This window comes from Musca autumnalis, unplaced genomic scaffold (genome assembly GCF_047663935.1).
Source record: "Musca autumnalis isolate F117 unplaced genomic scaffold, ASM4766393v1 scaffold_4, whole genome shotgun sequence".
In the NCBI taxonomy this organism is placed as follows: Eukaryota; Metazoa; Arthropoda; class Insecta; order Diptera; family Muscidae; genus Musca; species Musca autumnalis.
In genome coordinates, this window is record NW_027411977.1 from 11,576,674 (window position 1) to 11,598,127 (window position 21,454).

General features: G+C 34.8%; 1 long non-coding RNA gene and 1 pseudogene across 1 annotated transcript; both read left to right on the forward strand.

Annotated features, from left to right (window-relative positions):
- Positions 1 to 10,963: 10,963 nt before the first annotated feature.
- On the forward strand, positions 10,964 to 12,209 carry LOC141402015 (uncharacterized). Its single transcript, XR_012412497.1, has 3 exons — positions 10,964 to 10,974; positions 11,063 to 11,083; positions 11,748 to 12,209. It is a non-coding gene; the product is annotated as an uncharacterized lncRNA (long non-coding RNA).
- A 608-nt stretch (positions 12,210 to 12,817) lies between these two features.
- The window catches only part of LOC141401819 (lachesin-like), an 88,319-nt pseudogene continuing 79,682 nt past the window's right edge, over positions 12,818 to 21,454 (forward strand).

A 21,454-nucleotide genomic window follows, 5' to 3' on the forward strand; every position in this document is an offset into this window, starting at 1 on the left:
TTTCAGGCATTTCAATGTTTTTATCTGAATTTTCGGCCTAAATTGACTAAAATTTTGTTCTCAGTGGTCAAAAAAAATGTATTTACTAAAAAGAGAAACGTCTTTTCCGAAAAAAAATAAAAGAAACGGAAAAGGAGGAAAATGAAAAAATAATTTAGAAAAATTAAGTTTCAGTGTTTTAATTAGAAACGCACTTTAAACTAGAAAATAATTTGTCGCTTAGCCTCAATAAAGATATGCTTTCTCATCATGGAAACTCTCAAATGAAACGCTTGCATTTAAATTATAAATGGTGGCAAAATTAAACGGCAAGCATTTTATTTAAGAGATTCCATCATGAGAATGAATATATTTATTGAGGCTAAGCGACAAATTATTTTCTTGTTTTAAGTGAATTTCTAAATAAAACACTGAAACTTAATTTTTATACCCTACACCACTATGTGGGGAGGGTATTATAAGTTGTTTTTGGCCAAAAAGTTTGTAACGCATCGAAATAATGGTCGTAGACCCATACTTATATATACCAAAATGAATGTCTCGACGATCTGAGTCGATCTGGGTATGTGTGTCCGTCCGTCAGTCCGTCCGTCCGTCCGTCTGTCCGTCTGTCCATCTAAACCTTGTAATCACGCTACAGGTCGCAATTTTGATCGGATCGTCACGAAATTTTGGGGGTTAATGGGGGTCCCAAAGAGAAAGAAGCCTATTGATTTTGATGATGGTCGGATAATATTCACGGGTCGGAATGGGCAAACACTTATTTGGAGAAAGGCCAACGTTTTATTTCAAAACCAATATCTCCGTTTCTTTAAGAGGTATATCTAAAGCAAACCCTGGCAAGGAAAGTAGAAAATATCACCTTTACAACTATGTGAAGTAGGTTGTCGTAGGTGGTCAAATATTAGAGATATGGCAATAGTCGATAATGCATCCCATTTTCCGATTTTTTGTAATCACGCTACAGGTCGCAATTTTGATCGGATCGTCACGAATTTTTCGGGAGAGGATGCGGGTCCCACAGAGGAAGAAGCCTATTGATTTTGTTGATAGTCGGATAATATTTAGGGGTCGGAATGGGGAAAAACTCATTTGGAGACAAATTCAAAGTTTTATTCTTTGTGAATATATCGGCTTCTAGTAGTGGTATTCCAACGGCAAAGCCTGTAAATGGAAGAAGAAAATATTATCTTTACATTGGTGTAAAGCAGGTTGGCGAAGGTGGTCTAACAAGGGAGATACCACAATAGTCGGTAATGCATCGAATTCTTCCATTTTTTGCAATCAAGCTACAGGTGTCCCAGAGAGAAAGAGGCATATTATTTTGGTGGTAGTCGGATTATATTCTCTAAAAGAAATGTTTAGCAGTGAAAAGCTTTTGCACAGGGGTAGTGGTGTAGGGTATCACATGGTCGGCCCCATCCCGACTATAGCCTTGGCTCACTTGTTTTAAATTATTTTTTTCATTTTCCTCCTTTTCCGTCTCTTTTTTTTTTTGCGGAAAAGACGTTTCTCCTTTTTCCCTTTTCTTCCCATACCTTTCTCGTGCGCTATATGTATGGGTCCTGTATACCCATACATGTAGCACCACGACTAGAGTTGGGCAATCTCGTTCAATTGAACGATCCGGATCACTATCTCGTTCAATGGACACCGGTAATTTCTTTGACAAAACTGCGTATACTTAATTTCACACGTTGGTTTTTATGATGTTACTCATTCGTCTTTGAAAAAGGAAAGTGATCCGGATCGTTCAATTGAACGAGATTGCCCAACTCTAACCACGACCTCTTGTATCAAAGTATCGGTTTTGAGGATGTTTGCATGGAGTGGGCAAGTGATATGCTTTCGGGACGAGAGGCGCTTTAATTAAACAATTGGACCAGTTTAGCGGATATATTCTGTGACTATCAGTTGTGTTTGCAGCTTACCGATATCCAACTTCCATGTTATGTATGTTCGTACTTTATTTGCTACGTCTAATGGCGTACGTTCCTTTGCTGCAACAAGGTACTGATTCAAGTCATTTCTTGCTCCACGGATAGATCGTTCATCCAGCATGATCGATGAGTGCCTTCCTCTGGTTTATTATAAGGGTATCAATTTGGTTTCTTTTTTTGGTATGCTGAGCGTCATATGTCCTAACGAATGGTTTTTACCGCTGCAAGGTATATTAGCTCATATTAAGTAACCGATATGGCCCAATGTTTGTATATACTTCTATCTATCTTTGAAAAAAATCTGTAGTTGTACAAATTGGCTTGCTTGCTAGGGATCACTAAGCTAATGCTTGTAAAATGTATCGAACGGAGTGCCTTTTTCACGACTCCCTTGAACTGCATCCGGATGCAATTAAAATGTGAGAAATGGATGTCAATCCTTGGATCGCATCCAAATGCTGTTAAAATGTAAGGAACTGGAGTGCCTTTTTCACGACTCCGATTGAACTGCATCCAGATGCTGTTAAAATGTGAGGAAAGGATATCATTCATTGGATCGCATCCGAATGCGGTTAAAATGTAAGGAATGGAGTGCCTCTTTCACGCCTCCGTTTGAACTTCATCAAAACATGCCGTGAAAAAACTAGTCTACATTGCACTACTTCCAATTTATTTTGCTACCTTCAACAAGCAAAAATGGGTTATGTTTTAATTTCAAGGCGAAAAACCACAAAACCGTGGTTTGTGAGTTCGACACTTAGCGTCGGCGAAGAAAAAAAGTATTAAAAGATAATGCGAGGGATTTGTTTTTTCTTTCAAAATAGTTCTTCACTGTGGCACATCTTCAATGGGTGTGTTTACATTGAAAATGCATTCACCTCAAGTGTTATATAAAACAGTAGTCAATTTATTGAAATTATTTTTTTTTTAATTTTTAATGCGGAACTTTATTTCCAATATCGATTAAAATTATTACTTGATAAGATAAATGATAATAAAGATTATTTGTTTAAAAATTTTCAATTAAAATTCCTAATACTAGAACGTTGGTGAGACATAATGTTTTTAAGTTCACACATCTTCTTCTTAACATTCTTCCACATACTCCCACTATTCATAGTGCTCAGCATTATTGCATTCGTATGTGGGCGAATTCACTCTCTTGGTTTACCTGCTTTTCGGCATTGGTAACAAAGTATCAAATACCACTGAATGCCCGCTTTGCTAGGGCGTTGCTGATTCTGGTGTGCCGCATCTTAACTTGTTTGCCTCTTTATTTAAGTCCATAGAATGTTGTTCATTTCGTTCGTGTTTATGTTGATATTTTTTCTGTTTTGGTGGGAAACTGGGGAATACTGATGCCATTGTACAATCCACACACATACAAACACTGATCTGGGATATGAAAAGCGCATTGCAGAGAATTGTTTATTTTTATGAGTTGCATGTTCTCGGCGAACATCAGCTAACAGGATGGTGTTACCACTACTCTACTATAGTCAGAATTTGCATCAGTTCTTGTTGTGTTGTTTGTTTCGTGGCTTCCCTGAGTCGGCCCTCCCCCAGAGAAAGCTTTAATTTTAATTGAAATTGTAAGGATGTACTACCGAAGCAGAATGTACGTGCCAAACAATGCATTTTAAAGCTAGTACGCCCGAACCGATATCATCATCCTTTCCTTAAATGTCATTATTGAAACATGGAATTTGGGATCATAAAAGATGTTCATGAAATACCACTAGAAATTTCAATGAAAATTCAATGTCAAACATTTAAGAAGAAATAATAAAGTACATTCTTCTTCATGATGGAATTTCTGAAATAAAACGCTTGCATATAAACTAGAAATGGTGACAAAATTAAATGACAGTAAACGGCGGCAAATGTTTTTATTTGAGAAATATTTGAAGATAGTAGTTTAATTTTTTTGAACGTTGGGGTTAGGCCGTTTTGGAACTGGGCCACCCACGAACGCATGTGCAATTAATTATCCTCTCATTTGAATCGAATGGGTTTAACATTTTTATGCCCTCCACCATAGTATGGAAGGTGTATTAAGTTTGTTTTTCTGTTTGTAACACATTGAACTAATCATTTGCGACCCTATAAAGTATATATATTCTTGATCAAGATAAAATTGTAAGACGATCTAGCTATTTCCGTCTATTGTAATGTACGTTGAACGAAAGTTTCTGGCTTAATAATGAAAACGCGAATATTTATCATCAAAAATAAAGTTTTTTGTATTCTATAGTATTCTCCAGCATGATTTATACACATTTGCATTCGCTTAAACCAATTGTAAAAGCACTTTTTTCACTCCGAATGAGACACCTCATTTTCTGGCGAATGTTGATCGTTGACCACGCCTTGATTTCCTGTCAGGGGTGTACAGCGAATGACCCATCAATTCCCCGTTTTGTGAGGTTAAAAAGGCATGCTTTGAAGCGATGTTTTAGAGCTCGCATTGTCATGGCGATTCGTCTTCTCTTGTTCGTTTTTCGAATGTCTCCATAGAATTCAGGCAAGCAAATTATGGTGTACCACTCTGAAGTGACCGTCCTACGGTGTTTAAGCAGAATAGTCGCATTTTGACCAGTTTTGTCGAAGAAACAGGCGATCATTTGTTTCAAAGTGATTCTTTCATGAAAAACTTTCATTGGACTTGGCTTATCTTCGAAGACCCCCACCGTCGACTGCTGCTTGGTTTCGGGATCATACGCATACATCCATAATTAACATTTAACATTTCATTGCTCCAATCGACAAGATCCTTTTTTGAGCGATTATCAACTTGTGGTGGATCCAACGAGAACAAACTCTTCTTACGGACAGGTGTTCATGCAATATTGAATGTGTGGAGGTGGAAGAAATGCCCAGGTATGCCTCTATCTCACGATATGTAACATTGCAATCGTGCATTCTCAGCAAAAAATCCTTTCTAAATATTGGGTTTTTATAGTACTTATTGGTAGTCGTAACTACGGCATATCGTAACAGAATAACTAGTTATTCTACATACACTAGAAAATTCAGTTATTTTATGGAAAAATAAGCTAAAACATTCCTCTACAGAGGGAATTTGTTTTGAAACACAAGTAGAAAAAAAGAGACGAACATATTTTATTGATAATGAATATGTATGTACCTATGTACATATGTATATTAAAGCCAATCGGTGACAGTATTTTTATACGGTTATTATATTGGTGACGCTTCTGCTAGTTTTTGCAAATATTCATGCATACATATGTATGTATGTGATTCAATACGTACACATGTATATTAGGGCTATATCCAAAAAAGACCACCACATAGCCGTGTAGAGCATGAAAAACTATTATGAAATACGGTGTCAATTTTTCTCGCGAAAAAAGTTTTCGCACCAAATGCATTGAAGTTTAGTAATGCATTTTTTAATTTTATCTGTTATAACAACATATTTGCTTTTCATTAAAATTTTTATTTTTTTGTAATCTAATTTAAAATCATTATCAAACCGTTCTGGACCAATTTGTTCTCAAATCGCGCCATTTCGGAGTATATTAGGAACTTTTGACATTATCGCAATTTTTGGTTTTTCTTTATAAACTCTTGAATTTTATGTTTATATTCTTTGTACCTAACGGTCAAGCGAATATGGGGTCATTTGCAACGAATTCGCGAAAGTTACAGGTTGTTTTTGTTGACCAGGACCATGTGGGGAATTTTGTCCTAATAATGAAAACGCGTTCCTAAGATCGATTCGGTGAAAAAAGTTTCCGCACCGACCGTGATTACTAAAACCTTTTGATATTTTTTCTACTTAAAATTTTAAATTTGGTTTGTTTGAATAAATATTTATAGAAAATAAATACAATTCTCACAGGCAAAATTAAAACGGATCATTAAAACGGTCTGTAACTTTCGCGAATTTGGTGCAAATGGCACCATATTCTCTTGTCCGATAGGTACAATAAATATAAACATAAAATTCACGAGTTTATAAAGAAAAACCAAAAATTGCAATAGTGTCAAAAGTTCCTAATATGGTCCGATATGGCGCGATTTGCGGAAACTTTTTTCGCAACAGAGAAAAAATTACACCTTATTTCATAATAGTTTTCCATGCTCTACACAGCTATGTGGTGGTATTTTTGATATTTACAAAAAAATGCAAAAAGTAACATCCCTAATGTATATGGCCAATACATTAATTGGCACGGTGCGCCTTAACTAACTTTAAATGAAAACTGCTTACATCTGGGGAAGTTTTTTGGGGATAATGAAACTACAACGTTCATAGATGAGAAAAATCAAAAAAAATCGCTGGTGGGATTTTCAATTAAATCGCGGTCATAGTTCATATTTTTAAGACTTTTTTTGGTTTTCGGTTTTAAAAATCCATTCAGTGATTTTTATACCCTACACCACTATGTGGAAGGGGTATTATAAGTTTGTTTTGGTAGAAATTCATGTAACACCGCGAAATATTCGTCGGAGACCCCCAATGTGGTATACCAATCTTCATATATGAGCGAGATAAAGCGATTTTGAGATGTGTGTCCGTCCGTCCGAGTGTCCGTCTGTCCATTATAAATTGGTATGGAGGTCGGTTTAACATCAGAATAGATCGCTATTTTAATTGATGATGATCGTGAAATATTTAGCGGGTGAAATGGACCAAAAACATAATTTTTATCCGATTTTGTAGCTGCTCTGTAGGTCGCAATAATAGTCCGATCGCATCGAAATTTTAAATAAGGTAAGAGTATATGATAAAGAAGAAGCTTGCAATTTGAGATCGCGATTCAATAATATTTAGAGGGTTAAATGGACCACAACTTTTGTGTGAAAATTGTGAAAAACATCTTTTTTCCTGGAAGGGACATTCCGGGCAAGTAACCTATACTTGGAAGATGATCTTTTGACCTTTCCATTGATTTCAATTGTGTTGGCGTACATGATAAGATAACAAAGTAACAGGCTAATATAGCCAGTTATTTGTTTATATAGTTATCATAAACACGCTAGAGTTCGCAATTATAGCTCAACAATCACGAAAATTTGCACGAGGTAAAAGTTTAGGTAGAAGAAGATGCTTACAATTTTGGATGATAATCTGATATTATTTAGCGGGTAAAATGGACCATTATTTTTGTGTGAAAAATACAAAAAATATTTTTGGTCTATATTTTATTTCCTGGAGTGCATATGCCGGCAAAGTAGACTACATATGGAAATAGAACTACTGATCTTCCCCCAGATGCAAATTGCAATCACGTGTCTGCTAGATTACGGGCCTACTGCTTAATATATAATGTGTTTTGTGTAGAGAACCACATTTTCCTATTCCCATGCAAATTATGCAAATTACATGGTGCCCTAACGTTTTAGTTGTCCAATTGGATTTTTATACATACATGCAACCAGGCAAAATCAAATTGTCAACGGTGGCAAACTATCCTTCAGTAATGTTTGCGACATTTTCTGAGTATTTCAGCCATATAAAACTTCTCTACAAGTGGTGTCTTAGGGCACGCCGCACAGAGCACGAAATTATTGATCTAGCGGCGCGAAAGTCAAAAAATCAAAGTATAAAATTGCGAAATGTTTTCCATTATATCGATTACAGACACTCTGCTGACTAAGATTTTGTTTTTACTTTTTTGTTGTTGTAAATATTCACTCAGTTATTCAGTGTCAAGTGCAAGAAATTTTGACGGATCAGATTTTAATAAAATTGTTGCTAAAAACCTGATCTCATATTTGTTTAATTGTTAAATAAATTCGTAATAAAACTAAACAAAGTTTATTTTTTATTGATAGGGGAGGGTTTAAGTTAAATTAAAATAAAATGTTTGGGGCCTGAAGTTACATAGTTGTAAAGCAATAAATTTTCAAAAGTATTATTTTTTGTATGTTTTCAGTGCAATATACTTTTGTTGGATGGAGCGTAACTACAAAGGTCCGCCGAGGTTCGGTCCAGTTATTTTTTTAATAACTAAATTGGACTCCCTAAATTCCGAATAACCAAAATTTAGCTGCAAATAGCTGCAAATCTTGCTGATAAATGGTCTTGAAAAATAGCTTAAATCCTCAAAATACCCAAAATCTTTCTGTACGGTTATATGGGGGCTATATCAAAATGTAGACCTATGTTCGCAATTTTTGGTGGAGAATTTTTGTGTCCACTGGGAACCCCAAATTCCAAATTACACCTAATTTGGTCGGAAAATGTAGCTTTAAATCCCCAAACTACTGAAAGTCCACAATTTTTGGTGGAAAGGTTTAGTGATCACTAGGAACCCTAAGTACCAAATTACAACTAATTTGGAAGGAAAAGGTGGCTTAAATCCTCAAAATATCGAATATCAGGAGGTACTGATATAGGGGCTATACCAAAATATTTGCCTATGTTGTTCATATTTAGTCCATAATTACCCACGGACACAGATTGAGTTTGCGCAAAATTTCAGAAAGATATCTTCATTCGTTTCCAAGTTATAAATTTCGCGCCGCTTGATCAGTGGTTTCGACCACTGTGCGCCGTTCGGACTCGGAGATAAGGCGAATATGAATCGGGGTACACTCACTCATTGATATGAGAGAAGTCTCCCTTGTCCCTTCTCAGATGTTTGTGAAACAATTATTATATTATTAGTTAAGCTTGGTGTGATACGGTACCAGAATCCACTAAGTTATTTCTTACAATAAGTTTATTTTTTCCATAACGAAATTTTGATTTTTGAACATCTACTTCCCAGTGTTAAAGGTGTAGGGTATCACATGGTCGGCCCTGTCCGACTATAGCCTTGGCTTACTTGTTTTTGTTGTTTTTGGATTTTTCTCATCTATAAACATTGGTGTTTCAGAATCCGCAAAAACTTTCCAGGTGTAAGCGGTTTTCATTTAAGGTTAGTTAAGGTGCTCCCTGTATGGCATTGTTTAATAAGTAGGCGATACAGTCAGTACATTGTCCCAATTTGAACTTCTATATTTCAAAAATGGTAAAACCTACGAAATTACCATTACAACATTTCCTCTAATCCCATTTGGATAGAACTTGCAGTTTCCAGGCAAAATCGCGAAATCCTAAAAAAAATCATAAAAATGTGAATTTTGAATTTTCTCATCTTTAAACGTTGTGGTCAGAATCAGCAAAAACTTCCCACTTTTCATTTAAAGTTAGTTAAGGCGCACCCTGTGTGTTATTTTTATAATTGTGGACATTTGTTTAAGTAAGACAAAATAATTAGAAGAAACATGTTATATATTCACCTATTTACAAAGAATTCAAAACACAGAAAGGACGATAATATAGATACCACTTCATTATTTAATGAAAATCTTTAATTTATGTAATGAATCTGTTTCATTAATTAAATGAAATTGTTTCATTATTAAATGAAACTGTTTCACTAATTTCTGGAGCAAACCAAAAACATCAAATATGGTAACATGGGGCGCCTTCGCCACGTTTTTGTTCAAAATGTTCTCATACCGACACCGTTAAAGTTTTTTCAAATATGATTTTTGGTACAAATATTAGCCTATCTTGACTATAAGTTTTGATATATAAGTGATTATAATTTTGTTTTTAAAATATTATTTTTGAGAATTTACAAAATGTCTAAAAAGTGGCGAAGCCTCCCCACCCATGGGGCAGCTTCGCCATCGATACTGAAAAATTTCCAACGGACTCTAAAACTGTAATTTACCATACTTTTTCCTTAAATATCAACATTATGCGAAAAAGGAACATGTTTTATATTGAATAATCAAAAATGATTCTAAAATTCACAAATAGTAACCGATTCTAGCGGTTAATTGAAATAGGTTACTTGAATTTAGGTATAAAAATCATAATATAAACAAAACAAGATACGTTTATGATACTATTAGATTTTAACTTCACATTATAGTGTGGTATATCTATGGCATAAAGAATTGAAGTTAAACATGACAAATTTCTGACATTAACCCACCACACCCCTATCATGGCGTAGGCGCCTCACCCCCAACATATCTCATAATATGAATATATTGACATTTGTTATTGTTTTTTTTTCATGCAAATTATTGGGATTTCTATTCTTCAATAGTTGTCTTCTAACGGTATAAAATATGTCTTTGATATGACAAAAGGTAAAGAAGATATCACAAAAAACATCCACCATAATTATTTTTCCCAATACCCTCAAAACACAAAACTGCGTGCGTCCGCTATCATATTTATGACAAAACTGCCAACTTTTGGGAGATGATAGATCTTCAACATAACAACAACAAACATTGTTCCACAACATCCCATACGGGACAAGGGAGACTTCTCTCATATCAATGAGTGCACCCCGATTCATATTAAGCTCAATGATATGGGACCTACTGTTTATCGCCGAGTCCGAACGGCGTGCCTTAAGACACCACTTGTAGAGATGTTTTTCAAGGCTGAAATACTCAGGAAATGTCGCCAACATTACTGAGGGGTATTTTGCCACCGTTGAAAAATGCTTGATGTAGCTTGGCCGGGGAATTCAACCACTGGCCTTCTGCGTGCAAGGCGGGCGTGCATACCATTGCACCACTCACAATTTTGCCTTTAACGGATTTTTTCTAGCACTTGTATTTTGCGAGAAAATTGGCGATGGCGTACCCGCCCCAGTGGCGAAGGCGCCCCATGTTACCATATATCAATTTTTTTTGCCATTTTTTAAAAGATGTTTGTGAGCTAGTATTTTAAGCACATACTATTTAGCATGATTTTAATACTCACATATTTTCCTAAAATTTATAAAAATAAAAAGTTTCATTTCATCAATGAAATCTGTTTCATTTATACAATGAAACCAAAAATCATTAAATTTTAAACAACTTAAGGTTTCATAGCATGAATGAAACATTTTATTATATTAATGCAACATTTTATAACATTAATGAAAAAAACAAATTAATGAAACCCGTTTACTGATTCAATGAAGCATTTTTCTTTCAGTGTATGGAAACAAAGATGGAAATGGATAATTTTTGTTCAGCAGGAACCTGAAAAATTCATGTAATACCCATTGGCTGCATCTGTTTCGCATAGAATAACTGTAACTTGGACATATTCTTATATTATGTATCAACATTTACCTTAATAGAAAACAGACTAATGAATCCAAGTATAGTTTATACACCATGCCACGTTCCAAGCAATCGTTCCAGAATAACGGGTGGAAGATAAAATGACGAATGCATAGCATGTGGTGTGTCTAATTCAACAAGCACAATATTAATATCTCAACGCGTCATACACTAAATGCAGAAATCGCACATGCATTCATTTACCATTACACGCCATGCTCTTCAGCAGCTGTATATCATGCATTCATCCACTTACGTTGGAGTGCACTGGATAGGCATGACTTACAATGGGGAGGTTATGTACAACGACAAATAGCATATATTCTTCATTGTGGGGCATCCAGTAGTTCACACACTACCATCTGACATATAGGATTATAGTTACTGGTTACTGGGGAAAACAAGACCAGACTTGATGACGACAACGATGATGATTCTGATGCTGATGCAAGGAGCTATATGCATGTACAGATGATGTTAAATTGCAGTGTCTCCCCAGGAGAGGAAAGCATTGCGTATACTTGATGTTTATTTCTCATCAAATTTCGGACTCAAATTGAATGGTCAAATTAACAAGTACTTCAATGCACGCATTTGAATGTTTACCGAAGATGGATGCATTGGTGAAAATTATCTCCACTTTCATCTCGAGTACGACTGCAAATGAATGCATTCAAGAACAAAAAGTTTTTTTTTCTGTAGCGGGCAAACTATTTAAAGAAGGCAAGAAAAGTGAGGCAAAATTTAAAAAAAATAATGTTGAAAAAGTGATATGATATCATCTGTTAGTAGCAAAACATTCACTGAACCGAAAACAGACTGATGTGAAGGAAACGAATTACAAAATGTTGTTGAAACAAAAAGAAAAAGAAGAAAACAGAAAATAAAACAACATGTGGTAAAAAAATGCAACGATGAATATAGAGGTCGGATTGATAACGAAATATTATTCCGTGCACTGCATAAATCCAATACTTACGAGTGGGTTGAAAATAGTATTTCAAAGTATGTATATATGTATGTTTATCGGGTGTCACTGTGGTGCAAGAGCCAACATCATATTATAAAACTGTGGTTAACTCGACTGGTTGGACTTGGCGTGCTGCCGTATAAAACATGTTTGTCTTATAATATTGCTTTAATTAGACCCACAAAGAGTAGCATTGGTAAAAATTTCAAAAGGATTCTTGAACAGACCCTGCAACGTGGTTTTCTCGTCGGCTGGGATAATTCCAGTCGCGTCCAAGGTCTCCATAAGGACCCACAAAACCTTACGAAATAAAATACTAGTTTTATTCCTTCTAGGGGTTCAATCGGATATTTATTGATCTAAATACTAGTATGTTCTACTTCAATGATATGCGATATTATTACGTTACGGGGGGGGGGGATGCTGATAGGACAGATGCTGACGATTTATAGGTGATCGTATGTGTTGGAGTTCGGCAACTATGCAAAAGCTGTTCGGGGACGACGATGGTTGATTCAGCTCGGTGATGTTCGGGAAATGGTTGACGAAGATCGGTGACGACGATTCGACAACTCGGCAAATGTTATTCGGCAACGACGACGGTTGAAGCTCGGTGACGACGATTCGGTGATGTTCGGAAACTCGTCCGAAGCTGTTCGGGAACGCCGATGGTTGGCGGGGATCGGCGATGACGATGCTGGCTGATAACGATAGTTGTCGATGATCGGAAGCGACGATCCTGGTTGCTGATTCGTTTCAGTAGTGATCGGGAACGTGTTGATTGATGTCGGGCGGGTTGACGACCATCTGCTGTTCGGAACGACTACTATACAACACTAATTACAGCTACGAACTCATACAGACTACTGCGTATATCTAGGAACAAAGAACCAAAGTCCCTGTGTGGGACGGGAAACCGAAGTCTCCGTGTAGGACGGGAAACCGAAGTCTCCGTGTGGGAGGGAAACCGAAGTCTCCGTGGGGGACGGGAAACCGAAGTCTCCGTGTGGGAAGGAAATCCGAAGCCTCCGTGTGGGACAGAAAACCGAAGTCTCTGTGTGGAACAAGAAACCGAAGTCTCTGTGGGGGACAGTAAACAGAATTCACTGTGTGCAATTTATTAATGGGACAGCCACAATGGGTAGTCCCTTCCAAAATTTGCCAATGCAACAAGCCACCCAGGAATGCCTTCGTGGATAGCAAGCCCCCAGCTGTAGCAAGCTGACTTCAACGGCGAAAACTGGAATACTAAAGTATAAACTGGAATGAAGTGAATGCGAATTATTGTGTATTGAGTACAGCAAGCAAATGACTTCAATGCATGACTGGCGTAGATGGAGGTGCTGTTGAGTGCACATCGACTCATTGCTACTATGGTGGTAAGGGAAGACCATAGGTGTTATTGTACGTATGTGACACTTGTCACGTTACAACCCTAAACTGCACTTAAACACAAATGTTGAAATTTTTTAAAGCTGGTACACTAAGGAGTGGCCAAGGTGGCCCTCGTACCATTTTAGCGAACATTTATAAACTTTTGCGGGGAAGGTACCGAAATTAGTTGGCGGATAAGCATCTAGTTCGAACTTTATCTAAGATTCACAGAAATATTACTTTGAATCAACGCATATCCAGTTGTCGTGCTCATCAGCCGCTACACATGATGGCTGCATGGCTTTCGGGACATTTCCTGAGACAGTTTGGACTTGCCCCTGAACTTGTACCGAAGGAATGTATCTATATAGTCTATATTCGGACAAGAGCGGGCAAACTATCGATAGTCGAACTATCGTTTCAATCGCTATCAAAAATCTATGTATATGCCAGTCTTCAAATCCTCTTAAATAACTTGCGTCACATAATCCAAATAACCTGTTTTGGAGGCAGACTTAGCACAATAAACGTTATCACAATAAACAAAACGATAGTTTGACTATCGATAGTTTGCCAGCTGTAATTCGAACCTGATCTATGTCTGGTGGAAATATTACAATTATGTACAAAGCTTGGACTAAATGGTTTTCTTTCTTCGAGAGTTATCGTGCGCATTTTTTTGCGAAATGTGTTGAACTTTTGTGGGGGAGGTACACGGTAGAGTGTACCGGTTTGTACCATCTTCGAACTTGATTTAAAATTGGACAAAAATAAAGAGTGCCAAAATTTGGATCTATTCGGGTGATCAATTCGAGAGTCATCGTGCGCTCCAGTCAACCAAAAAGACTGATTGACATACCTAAATCAATTTCTAATTGTCTGAAACCCTTAGACACAGTTTGGCCGCATGAAAGTATACGGGGGTTAATATATAGGTTCCTGGTGTAATAATGGAGATGCCAATATTTATCATTAAAAATAGTTTTATTGTTTTTCAAAGTGTTACCCATCATGATTTACACTTTCCCGTGCACTTTTGGGACATCTCCAAAACATGGTTTGGCTTCAACAGCATTTTCTTGCTACGAAAATCTATTTTTTTTTTTTTTTTTTTTGATGTGCGGGAAAAAGTTAGGGCGTTATGGCGGGTGACCCATTGATTTTAAGATTTGGCCGGTCAAAAAGGCGCTGGTTTGAGCCGACGTTTGGGAATAAGTTAAGGCTGAATGGTGGGTGACCCATCAATTTTAAGTTTTGGCCCGGAAAAAATGCGCTGTTTTGAGCCGGTATCCGAGACGCACATTGTCATGGTGCAAAACGTTTCGTCATATCTTGTTCGTTTTTCGAATATTTCCGAAGAGTTTAGCGAATCAAAGAGTGGTGGATAATTCAGAATTTATTATGCGGAACGGTCGCCACATGACACGTTTTGCGGAAGAATGTCCTTCGTCTACTAACAACTTTTGTATGATTTGACTCGTCTTCGAAGATCCATACTGTAGGTTTCTGTTTTATACATGATATGTCATCTGTGAGATTTTATAAACCTTTTCTTTTTTGATCGTATTTTTTTCAAATTTTCTTTGCACCAATCGAAACGATACCTTTTTGAACGATTCTCTTATAATCCACGTGATAAGTTTTAAAAAAATAATCGGAGGAAAATGTTCACAGTTAAATTCTATTTTTTTTTGCAAATAGATTTGTCAGGTCACGGCAAACAACGTAACACATGATCGTATGTCAAACCGTCAAACCATCCACTGGAAATATCAAATGAAATGATAGAAAAATGTCGAATGAAATGAAAAAAATGTAGTTTGTTCATCTTCATCAGCATGGGCTGTTTGAATAGAGATGGCTTTGTTGGCAGTATGTTTACTTAGACCCGAGTAGCTGTAATTGCCCAAGGATTCCAGAAAACCCAGCCGGCCCGCAGTTGTTCAGGAATCTATTTTCCTGGCCAAAACCCTATTTTCTTCGTCAACGCTTGTTAATCTCTATATGGGATTTGACAGTAAACACATAGAAACTAAGAAAACCAAAAAATTAGGTCAAAATATTGCAAGTTGTGGGCGTGGCATACTCCTAAAGACGAACCTTTTTCCTCATTTTTGGAAAATACGTAATTTTTGCAAATTTCTGGAGAAAGTTCAATAAATTTAAAAAGTGTTAAACGGACGGGTACATATGGACTGAAAGAGGATACTTTCGGGAATCTTCTTGTGAATACCAAACCTTGTTCCTTGTTCAATCCTACCTACATAACAAAAAAAAAAAATGAACACAATATCTGTTATTGTTTCAGAAAAAAAACTATAACAGATATTGTGTTCATTTTTTTTGTTATGTAGGTAGGATTGAACAAGGAACGAGGTTTGGTATTCACAAGAAGATTCCCGAAAGTATCCTCTTTCAGTCCATATATACATATGTACCCGTCCGTTTAACACTTTTTAAATTTATTGAACTTATATACGTAAAAATGTGTTTTATTACAGTTTTTTACGCAAATCGACATTTTTAAGTAGTACATCGTCGTAGGTCCACTTTTTTGGAAATCGCGTTTTTGTTACTGAATGATAGCACAAGTCGTATGATACAAAGAAATTTGTAGTATGTTGCCTTTTTCTATATGTTTTGTCCTTGTCGGTAAAAGTCGTAAGTCCACAAAACGTACAAATTTGAGTACGAAAAGGTCCACAGGAAAATTAATAATTTAAAAGAATACTGCAGCTAATGAAGTTCACATATAATGTTTAACGCCATCCATTGTTGGTGTACATTGCAAAGAACTACCCTACACCTTTGGATGATAACACTGTGCTACAGTGAAAATTTGCAGGGGTTCTGATGCATAAATTCGGTATTGTGGGAGTCCATGGAAGACGAAAATACATACCTTTGGTTTTATTGGGTCACTTCGTTTTTTGTTTTTATAACGGTAAATGTAGTGAAAAACGGGGTTTGTTGGATTTTCAAATTTAAACAAGCATAACTTATTTTTTCCACAAAGGAAATTTATAGCTTATATTTTATTTAAAAGGTGAAAATCATGGCTTTCGAAAATGCCATAATTTTTAAAAATCCGGTAACTTATGGTTATGTTATAGTGATTTAAGTGTGACAACAACGCATTAAAAACAGGAAAATGCTTTTCCTCGCGCTCTAGGCTGCGTAGAAGACACCAAACATTGTAATTATTTACTTTTATCAAGGTGGAAGTTTAGTTAGCTTTAAAAAATGGGGAAAACCAATGAAATTGGTTGAAAAATGCGTGAGTTATGCCATCTTTAGTGTTTTAACTTTTTGGTTTTTCCTTTATAAAAGTTGGTAGATTGTAGTTTGAATTTGTCTAGTTAACAATTACGCACAAGGTACCAATCTTTTATAAAGGAAAAACCAAAAAGTTAAAACACTAACCCAAAAAAACCAAAGGTATTTCCGTCTACCATGAATTCCCACAATACCGAAATTAAGCATCAGAACCCCTGCAAAAAAATTTTGTCCACTTTTGTAGCACAGTGTAATCGGATGATATTTAGCGGAGCCAATGGAACAAATTTTTGAAGAAAAATCTGATAATTTCCTTTTAAAAATTTAAATATTTATTTTGCAACGAGAAAGTATATTTCACAGCTATTTTGCTTTATCAGTCCAATGGTAAACTTCTGGCCTTATAATTGATGCCAATTGTAATGATGTATGTGTCCAAATACCACGCATATTGCAAAAAGTTTTTTTTGTTTTTTGTCGTATATCTTACTTGAAAATATATGTGGTGCTTATATGTAATACGCCATTTGTGCTTTGCAAAATAAAAGGGTTGATTTTTTCGCTGATTATATTGGCATTTGCAAAGCAGTCCGTCATTATCCCGAGCCGTATGATCTTACAATTGTAAGTATTTGAATCATACAATTTTAAGAGTGTTGAAAACGTAACTTTCATTAAAAATGTTCGATCTGGTCGATGATGCAAAAATGATGGCTCTGTGTGATTTTAAATACATGTCAAATTGAGATCAATTGTTTAAACTGATCCTTTCGAATCAGTTGAAGAGTTCACCTCAAAAAATTAATAATGGAATAACTGCATTGCACTTTTAACCCACATATATATTTGACAATTCCGTTATTTAACAGCTACTTTAATGGAAAGGTCAAAAGTTATTTTCCATATATTTTTTAGCAACTTTATCGAAATATGTCCTGTATAAATTAAAATATTGGTGCATATTTTAATTAATACAGGACATATTCTTTGTCTGAAACTCAAAGCTATCTTTCAATTTCTCTCTGATTGGACTATTATTGCGACCTACTCACTGAAAAAAAAGCTACGTAATATGAATGAAATCCTACGTTGTATCAATGAAATTTGTCATTGATTTTGAGCCAACGTTCATTGAATAAATGAATAATGTTTCATTGAAGTAAAATTAACGAAATTGTTCATTAATGCAATGAAACTTTTTCATTAATGCAATGAAACTCCTGCATTGATGCAAGGAAACTTTTTCATTAATGCAATGAAACTCTTTCATTGATGCAATGAAACTTTTTCATTAATGCTATTAAGCCTTACATTGGTTCAAAATCAAAGAAAAATTTCATTGATACAACGTAGGATTTCATTCTTGTTATGAAGTAATTTCATACTCACGTTATGAACAAAAATGAAGTCAATGCTAAATATGTTTATTTCATTTTATTGCAATTAGTTTTGACCATTAATACAACAAGTCAGGTATTAAGCACATTAATTATAGTATTGGGCGTTGTCATCTGTAAGTGATATTGAAACAATAAACAAATTGCTAACAAATTGACTGGTTTTCTAAACAATAACTTACCTTACCTCCAACTTTTGCCGCTGAGTCATTCCCTGTGTACGTCTACGATGTTAGGATACAACATTTTTTTCTTAAGGGAGTAGTGTTTCATTGGCCACGGACAGTCTCCGTAATTCCACTGATCATTGGATTTATATATTATTGCAACTATAAATGAAAATTAAAAAAAGTAAACAAACGAACACATAAAACTACAAACAATAATTTAACCAATATTTGAATATTCATTTCACATTATTAAAACTTCATATTATTATTAGTATTTACTTTCAGCGAAGTTAGTTATCCTTTTGATTTTTAGTAATTTATCTGGTTTTCTTTCTAAACATTAACTTACCTTTAACTTCGCCGTTGGACAGAAAACTATACAACAATACAACATGTTCTTTTTCTAAGTGAGAGTTGATTCGTTGGCCAATGGTAACAGTTTCTCCGTCATTCCTCTCATCTTTAGATTTTCTATTGAATGCTTCCATTACAACAAAAATAAACATGAAAATTCATTTAAAAGAACAACTGAACAGCTAAAAAATAATATTTACATTTTCTTTTCATGTTAAACACATCACAGTTTTTAAAGTTGAAAACACCAGACGTAAAATAACTTTTTTTCATCCACACTTGACTGTGGTTTAGTGCAAACTAAAACAATGTTCTTGAACATCGTTTGATGTAGATAAGAAAGCGGTGGTTGTTTTGCCAACACTGTTTTTTTCTGCTTTTAAATACTCACACACAACCACAAATGGAATTTAATGAACGACAATACAAACAATAACAATGAACTGAGAATAGCATTATTTTTAATGTGGATGAATATTTATGTATACCAACGCCAATCGGCGACAGTAGCGAATTTTTGTACAGTTGATGACGTTTCTGCTAGTTTTGGCAAATATTCATGCATACATATTTGTGTATGTGATTCGATACATATATATGTAGCCAATATATAAATGTGTTCTTTTTATGATTGTCAAAAATTTAATTTGTTTAATAAAGACAAATAGTTAGAAGACAAATTTTATAACTTAACAGATTTACAAAGAATACAAAACCCAAAAAGGAATTTCAAAAATGTTTAATTTGTTTAATAAAACTCTTTCATTTATCTAATGAAACTCTTTCATTTATTTAATGAAACTGTTTCATTCATTTTTAAAGTAAACCAAATACATCAAATATATACATTTTTCGCCATTTTTTAAAAAGGTTATTGCGCACTATTGTTTTTTGTCCATTATATTTAGTTTGAATTCAAAGAATACATATTTTTCTTAAATTTATAGAAATTAAAAGTTTCATTGCATCAATGAAATCCGTTTCGTTTATACAATGATACCATGGTACAATAATACAGGTACAACAAAAACAGCTGATTATCACATTAGTTGTCAAAATACATTTTTGTGAATAAAATTACATACAAAAGGTAAACAAGCAATTCACAGTAATGCGTTATTGTGAACAATTTTGACGTTTGGTATGATTTGATGTAACACCTTCTTATTCCACCATGAATGAAACCAAAAATCATTGAATTTTAAATAACGTAAAGTTTCATTGCATGAATGAAACATTTCATTATATTAATGGAACGTTTCATAGCATCAATGAAAAATAATCAATGAAACCCGTTCATTGATACAACGAAGCATTTTTTCTTTCAGTGTACTTAGTAAAACAAAAATTGATAAAACAAAAATTGGACCTTAGAGAACCTTTGTAGTTCCGCTCCATTCAACAAAAGTATATGGCACTAAAAATATAAAAAAAAATAATTTTTGAAAATTTATTGGTATACGAGAATAACTATGTAACTTCAGACCCCAAACATTATTTTTAAAATTTAACGTACACCCTCCCCTATCAATAAAAAATTTACTTTGTTTAGTTTTATTTATTTAACTATTAAAGAAATATGAAATTAGGTTTTTGCAACAATTTGGTTAAAATCAAAATTTCTTGCAATTGACAGTGAATAACTGAGTGAATATTTACAACAACAAAAAATAAAAACAAAATTTTAGTCCGCAGAGTGTGTGTAATCGATACAATGGAAACATTTTACAATTTTATACTTTGATTTTTTAACTTTCGCGCCGCTAGATCAATGGTTTCGACTAGTGTGTGGCGCTAAGTAAAATAACTGTCGAGCACGGTAACTTACGTGTTGATTATGCCATATGGTCGGAACTTCACCAAAACTACATAAATGTCCAAGAAGGTCTATATTGTCTAAGTGAAATTAAAGAACTATTCGAGGACCATTAGTAACATTTTTACTGGATGTGTTTTTCCTGACATAATGATCCAAAAGCTTTAAAAACCGTAGTCTGGTTAACGAGATAAGAAGTTACATTTTGCGGCAAAAATGCATGTCCTTTGCCATTTCGAGTTTCCAGTGATCAAAAAAATTCGCCACCTATAACGGTTGGTATTGGTACTTTCGTAACAGAAAACAAATTAATTTTCCTTCCATATAAGTACAGAATATTTCATTTTGGAGGGTACAAAAACTTCGGCCCATTCCAACGTTTTTTAATTGTTCAGTTCGTCGTTGCTTAGAACGGGGGAGATGTAACTAAAGCTTGTGGTTAGTGACATCTTGGGAGATGATCTTTCCTAAATTGTGAGGCATATGATGTATATTTCCGGTGTTGGTGACAATATGTCTTGTGACCACAACACAGAACTACTTAAGCACAATAAATACCCGTATCCAATTGCTTTTTCACCATGTTTAATGTTAAGTAACGCAATTTCATTGAAAAGGAACGTTGTTTCTTATATTGACTGATGTAAAATGTTCATCCTGGACAAACTTAACAAATCAATTTCCTTCATGCATAATTAATATTATTTAATAAACAAACTGTTTAAATACTCTGGACCGAATCACTAATTTGTTTTGTCCTTTATTTAATTTTAATTCGTCAATATTGAAAATGTTTTAACATTTACTATACATCAAAATAAAATAGTTCACATATGTCGTCACTAAAATATGTATCATAAAATGTTTTGTTCTTAATATTCCATGCTAAATATAACCACAAACTTTTATTAGCCATTAATTTCAATTATCTAGGCTTGTTGGTAGGTCACCGAACAGATAGTAAGCCTTGTAATCGAGTTTTTACTTTATTTAAAATACTTTTTCCTGTTCACCATTAAAAATAACTTATTTGAGGGTAAAACATTCTTTGA